This window comes from Diospyros lotus, chromosome 5, assembly GCF_014633365.1.
Source record: "Diospyros lotus cultivar Yz01 chromosome 5, ASM1463336v1, whole genome shotgun sequence".
In the NCBI taxonomy this organism is placed as follows: domain Eukaryota; kingdom Viridiplantae; phylum Streptophyta; class Magnoliopsida; order Ericales; family Ebenaceae; genus Diospyros; species Diospyros lotus.
The window spans coordinates 40,775,531-40,783,156 of record NC_068342.1 but is presented as its reverse complement, the minus strand read 5'-3'; the positions used below and the strand labels follow the sequence as shown (position 1 = coordinate 40,783,156).

The 7,626-nt window shown below is 28.8% G+C and overlaps 1 long non-coding RNA gene across 1 annotated transcript; it reads right to left on the bottom strand.

Moving 5' to 3' along the window:
• Positions 1 to 1,181: 1,181 nt before the first annotated feature.
• LOC127800993 (uncharacterized) lies at positions 1,182 to 2,879 on the bottom strand. Its single transcript, XR_008022919.1, has 3 exons — positions 2,598 to 2,879; positions 2,288 to 2,378; positions 1,182 to 1,409 (listed from the first exon to the last, which is right to left on the bottom strand). It is a non-coding gene; the product is annotated as an uncharacterized LOC127800993 (long non-coding RNA).
• Between the last annotated feature and the right edge of the window lie 4,747 nt (positions 2,880 to 7,626).

Below are 7,626 nucleotides of genomic sequence, written 5' to 3'. Positions count from 1 at the left end.
ATCTCTTGCACGGTCCTTCGTTACTTACGTTCTTGATTTTGACAGAAAAGATAAATTACAAATAAACTTTTAGATCTTGCCTATGTTCGTGATCTACTGATACTAAATTTAACGTACCACTTATCCGTCACTTAATCTATATCCTAATAATAAAATTCTTCTTCTTTATTTATAGTGTGATAACTAAAACGTCACAAATTAATTAATTTATCTGAAATTTTAAGGACCCTTGGTAATTTTTAACTTAGGGTTATTTTGGTAACTCAATGTTATATAGGATTAAAATTTGACTACAATTGTGATGTCACACGTGGCAAGAAGTGTTTCTCAAGTTATTCCCAAAATATTGTTTCATGGTACAAACTGCAAATATTAATAAATAGAGAAAATAATTCCCATTCTCTATCATATGATTCTTTACGACTATTGGTGGGGGTGTTAGTTGAATTCTATAAATTTAATGTAAAATCAAATCACAATGTTCCTATGATTTGAACTTTGGATGGGTAGACATTGTATTCGATGTGGCATCATCTAAAATTATAAGAATATTCTTACATGTTAGTACTTTTTCCCATCACGTAAATTGTCTGAGAGATTGACACGTAATAAATCAATAATTCGGAATGGAGTTCAAGAAATCCAGGCTAGACCGCGAGACTGGCTCCAGCTTGACCGGGGTCATCAGGAGTTGTGCCTGTCCATCTCGAGTACCTTACAACGAATCTGCCTATAAAAGGCAGGGATCCTCACTAGGTATAATCAGACTCTTCAGCTCTTACATTTTTTATTACTTACATTTACTCTATTAATTTAAGCGTTGGAGTCTACTCCGGGGGACCCTAACCCCGTTACTCCATTGTTTTACAGATTCTACCACCGAGATTCGACATCGCCAAACTAGAGGTTCTATTCCCGAGATCCATTCTTAGAGGTGACACGTCGATTTATCGAACTATGAAACTTAAACCAACCATCATGGTCAGTTTTTCCAACAATCTTAAACCGTCACCAATTGCCTAAATCAAAAAAATGCAATTTGGTGGTTTGGATCGGTTCGATTTGGGCATTTACTATTTTTTTGACGCATCCTTACTAAAAATAAAGTACATTTATTGTTATTTAACTATTATTTATAAAATAATAATTAATATTATCGTAATATTATTAAGAGTTTAAAAGACAAAATAATTTAAATATCATAATTCAATTTAATTTATTGATACAAACATATATCAGTTTAGAAGGGAAGAAGTCGTTAAACACAGACAATGTGTCAACTAACCAACAAAAAAAAAGAAAGAAATAAAAACACTAAAATGGGCGGAATGAGCAGCTAGAACACACAGAAGACTGAGGGGTCACAGCAGCATTCATCCAGGAGGCAGCAGCAACACAAGGCTGCAAGGCTGCAAATTTCACAAAATTACATTCAAACTTAGAATTTTCAAGCAATTAAACACTAATAACATGATAAAATCCCTAATCCCATTTGGTAAGATCGACTATATAAATTATTCGATAATCAATTTTGATATTGACTATATCGAATTGGTACCGTTTAATACATAGTAAAACAAACACACGAAATAAGTTATGTCACGCTCACATGAATCGAAACAAAGGTTATGTCATGCTCACATGAATCGAAACAAGAGATACACGAACTTAATATGATTCGTCAATGTGTCGGTGTTCACACAAAGGCAAATGAGAAACATAAATTCACTATATGAATGATTGGCTCGTAAAAGAGATAAATTATCTCATTATCGACCTCATAATTTCAATACATCTAAATTTACAATTTTACCTATACCCTAATTTGTGTGTCCTCTCACCTTTTAATAATCACATATTTAGTGTATCCTCTCAATTAAGTTTTTGATGGATTACAAAATACCTACTTGTTATAATAAAGTATTGTCTAAATTTGAATTCAAGTTAAACTCGGCTTAATTTTAAGATATGACCTTATATTCTATAAAATATTCATCATTAATACCTCTTGTCAACTTTTTCACACAAAGACATGTAAATAGTACAAAGGGTAGATGCTAAGAAAAATGATTAGTGCCCAAAATCTTGGGAGAAAATGGTTGAAATGATTAACCTACTCCTATTGTTGAAATGACTATTTTAACCCTTTTTGAGTGAAAATAATCACTCTGCTCTTGATTTCTGTCTAAGATTTCAAATCAAATATAAAGTTCATACCCTAATTTTATTCCTTTGTAGGGCACTTTCATATATGTGTGTGTGGGTGTGTGTGTAATGGGTGTATTACCATCCTTCAAGAAAACCAGGCTCTCTTCTTGGAGGTGGGGGAGGAGCAACATACTGGGGAGGTGCCATCACTGGGGGCCCTTGATAATACCCTGCCCAAATCAAGATCACCACAATTTCAAGATCCAATCATCATGAATCAAAATACCCACTTTGTTTTCTTCTCTTTTAGGGTTCTTTTCGATCTAAAGATGATCAGGCAAGAAGGGAAATTAAGTGATTTAAGAACCAAGAAAGAATATTGATCTATGCTGCAACAGAGAAGGAAGAAGGAGACAACAGAGAAGACGGGCATGGAGATGGGACAGTACCTTGAGCTGGGTAGGGATAGCCATACTTGGGATCACTCATCCTTCTATGCCACAAAACCCTAAAACCAGAAGATGAAGATGAAGATGAAGAAAGAGGGGTGTGTGAGTGTGTATATATATATATATATATATAGCAGATGATGGATGTATTGAGCCTTTCAATGGGTATGGAAGAAAAGGAAGAAAGCCCTAGAAGAAAGGCATCTCAAGCTTTTCAATCTACCATATAAAATTGATTTGTTGGAATGCTATCCATCTTTCACCCTCCCCCACACACGAACACACACACACACATATATATTAGAAATGTTAACCAGACAGAGAGTTTTGACATTTTGTATTATTAATGGTCAAATAATACCCTTAAACTATTTCCTTACCAAAAAGTAATTATTGACAATATAGTGAATAAGTATCTGACCGTTAATTCTAAATACAATACAAAATGTGAAAACGCCCTGTCCGTATAACATTTCTTAAGATGTATGGATACACCTTTTTTGTCATTCTTTTATTATTCTCCTGCTGATTGGCTGGTTCTGGTTCGAGTCTAGAGGGAGGGAACCTGCCCAAGTTGAGTACTCTGTGACTCAGAAAGGTGCCATTAGCATGAGAGGCATATATTCTACAAAATCCAACACTCAATTCAAATTGGATTCTTCTTCTTTACAGAGTTCACAAGCCTTGCACTTGAAGGATCTGTTTTCACATTTCCCATAGCTTTTCATTTGCTCTTTTTCTTCTTTTTTTTTTAATAACCCAAGTTTCGAGTTTTTTCCAACTAATTCTGAATAATATTTTTCTCAATTTATCCTTCGAATAAATTCAGATATAATTACAGTCTATATACACAGAATAGGACATTCCATTCCATCAAAAAGAATTTTCTTTTCTTTCTTCTTTAGCCTTTTGTTTTCAGGCATTTGACAATCTGCACATTTGTCAATTCTACATCAATTTAATAATTTATGAAAAATTATCTTTTTGACACTTTAATTAACACTCACTATCAATGATTAAAATATTAACTGTGATTGAAAATCTACTAAAAAATTTAGTGAATAATGACCCATAATTTGATATTTGTATATATTTTTTTTATTAGGATGAATATAAATATATTAGTAGTTTATTAAATTTTTTGTATTTTTCAATTTTTGTTATAAGACGCAAGATATGTCTTAATATAAATTATTGACGTTTTGCCCATTTTTTTTAATAAAATACTTAGTTATAAAAAAGAAAAGAACAATCACCGACAATTTTTGATAATTAATACTAAAAATTATACAAAACGTTAAAACTCAGTGTTTAAATAGTTTTTTTGAATAAATCCTTTTATATTATGACTATGGATAGTGGGCCATTTTAGTATGTTATTTTTTTAATTTTTTTGGTAAAAAATTTAAAAGAAGTTACATTCATCATGTATAAATATTTATTAAAAGTGTGGCTCGTGTTATGCACGTATAAATAAAAAAAATAAAATATTTTAAATAAAAATTTATTAGATGGCTATTGATAGATGTGGTCTAGTTTTTTTTTATATTTTTAATGTAAAATTTAAGTTAAGGTTAAAATTAGTAAAATGATAAAATTAAATACTTTATTCTTATAAAGTTATGACATCAAACCTTGGTAATTAAGTTTTATCTTTATTTTTTAAACAAGAAATATAAAATATTCTCTTAGGTCATATAACAATATAGATAAATTACATAATTTCATAAAAAAAAAAAGAAAAAGAAAAACCCATGACAAGGCACATTAATTTTATAAAATAAATTAATAATTATTATAATTACAAGTCAAAATTCAAATTTAACTATTATTCGAACATATTTACAATTGAAGATATATTTTTATAATTGATCTTCTTGATCAGAATATAAATTTATATAATTTTTTTATATAACTATTATTGGGACACATTTACAAGGTACAATAAGTTTTTTATATATATTTATAATTTTTTAATATAAATCTATAAATTAATACCCAATACCCTATAATTATTATAACAATGTAATCATAATAATATTCTACTCTTTTTACCAGTAATTTTCTTAATTTATGTTTGTTCATATAAAAATTTTAAATTTATTTATATAGTTAATTATTAAATCATAATTACATTAATTAATGCATTATCTTTCAAACATTTATAATGGTACTTTATTATAATTATAATATTACTACTTCAGTTCAGATCACATTATTGGTAATAGCAAAAACAAAGGGAAGGGAAGAGATGCCTATAATTGGCGGCATCATTTATCAACCTTAGCGGCCAAAGCAACACGCTTTTCCGACCCCACACGTTAACCAAAAAAGATTATTCTACTTTCTTCTTCCCCCCCACCACAAACTTCTCTTTCCACCTCTAAAAGTCATTGAAAATCATATAAATATATATATATATATTCTTTAAAAAAGTTAGTAAAAAAAATATTATTATAAGTATAAGAATGATTTTCTAGCCACATGGGTAATAACAATTATTTAGAAGGCCTAAGGCGAGGCATTTTATTAGGGTTATGACACATGGAGGGTATCGGGTTGAATAAGAGTGCGAAAACAATCGATTTGAATAATAAATTGATTGAAATTTACTAATTGATTAAATTGAATTGACGAGTAAAATTGAATTAAATTAAATTAATTAATTAATTAAAAAAATTAAATTAATCAATAATCGAAAAAATTGAAGTCAAATCATATAAACTAAACTACATCGATTAAGTTGAAGAAACGCAAAAAAATAAATTAAATGAATAAAAATTGAGGTAATTAAAAGAAAACACACAAAATTAAAGAAAACGATGTTATTTTATAAATATTAAAATAATATCATTTTAAAATTCAATTCTTTCAACTAAAAAATTGAACTGAAAATAAAAAACTAGACTTTTGATAAAAATTAACCAAACAGAATCGAATCGACCGAAGTTCGGTCAGTTCAGTTCGGTTAGTTCGAATAAACTGAACTTTTGCTCCCACACTCAATGATGTTATTAACCAACAATGTTATTTTTGCTTAGTGTTTCATTATCATCCTAATATTTTATATATAAAAAAAAAGTTAACAATTTTTTTATTAATAATAATTAGTAATATGAATAAAATGAAATATTTTTTTTTCATTATAAGGTTTCTAATTAAAGTTTAAGTGGATAAGCAAACTTGCCCTTTCTATAACCTGGGAAAGACAATTTTGTCTAGACTCACCCTAACTTTATCTTTTAAAACACCGATCATAAATTAATTTATTTAAAAATTTTCAAGTCAACATCCCTTAATAGTTCTAAAATGACACATAAAATATCTCTAATGGGTTGATTTTGATCAGGGTGTTGAGTTGGTCCGGACTTATTCTAACTCGAGTTGAAAAGTGATAAAAAAAAAAAAAAAATCAAACCAAAAGTTGGATCGAATAAGAGTATAAGTATTGTTGTTAAAATCTCGATTTTACACATACGATTTTATGATTCAAAAACCCCCAAACGATTCAAATCCCATGTAAAATCTAATTTGGGATAAAATCCTATAAAATCTCGATTTTACATGTACGATTTTACGCTTCAGAGATCTCCAAACGATTTTACGATTCAAAAACCTCTATTGATTTAAGTTGAAATTTAGAGGATGCTTCCAACGTCTCAATGTCACATAGCATCTGACATTGGAACTTATGCAATGAATTGTTATATTTTGCCTCTAAATTGGAATTTAATTTAACATCGATTACATAAATTCCAATGTCACATAGCATCTAACATTAATTGTATAAGTTTCAATTTACTTGATTTAAATTATAATTTTTACTTGATTTAACATTGATTGCATAAGTAAATCAAGACAAACAAGTAATTAATTAATGGACCACCCAACCCCAAATTGGGATATTAATTGATTTAATCAATGTTAAATCAAGAAAAAATTACAATCTAAATCTAATGGAAGACATTAGAAGCATCCTCTAAAGAATTTTAAGCTATATTTTACCTCTAAATTACCTATATTTTGCCTCTAAATTGCCTATACCAACCTGCTAGTTTTTGAGCTATATTTGGGAAGTATCATTTTTTGAATTATAATAAGGAATAATCAAGTTATTAAATAATATTAATTCATTTTCTACAAAATTATATTATTATAAACATATATTTACAAAAATTAAAGGGTATTTTTAATTATCTCTAAAATCTTACGATTTTACGATCCGATTTTATGGACCCTTTGTCGATTCCACTTAAAATCCCGATTTTAACAACCTTGAGTATAAGTAGGCGCGTTTAATTAATATACAATAGTGCATGTATTGATATATTTATTCAGTCTCTCATTCAAAGTCGAATTAGACTGAAGATCTATTTTATAATTTTCAAATCGAACCTATTCTATCTTGGGTTGATAGGTTTTTCTATTTAATTTTTCGACATAAAACAAGATTTAAACATCCTTACAATTTAAAATTTTGAATTCAAATAGGGCATATCATCGATTATTTTAGTTAGTATATTGATGCTCGGGTTTCCTTTTTTTACTTAAAAGAAGGAGAAAATATTATTTAGACATCTAAGTTTAATATTTTTAGCGATACTTTATACATTGATATATTATATTATGTGTTATATTAATATAAATATTTAAAATATTAATGCAAAATGTTAATAAAAGTGTCTAAATAGTATTTTTGAAAACAAAAATATAGCACTAAGGACGGCATGTGGGCGACTTGACACCCGCTTGTATAGAAATTTATTGCAAAATTGAAGTTGAAAGTTACGGCAACTAATATGAATTAGAATTAGCAAATAATAAACCCGAAAAAGAGAAATAAAAGCACTACCGGGCCCAAGTGGGATTTTGCTGAAGTTTATATGGGCTTGGGCCCAAAGTTAAAACTTCGGTCCATGTCATTTGGGCCTCCACGCTGGCCCGATTCACCACCTAACGATATAGATTCAAAGAGTCATATAATGTGTTTCCTTGCTAGCAAAAAGGAAAAAAAGAAGACGAAGTTATA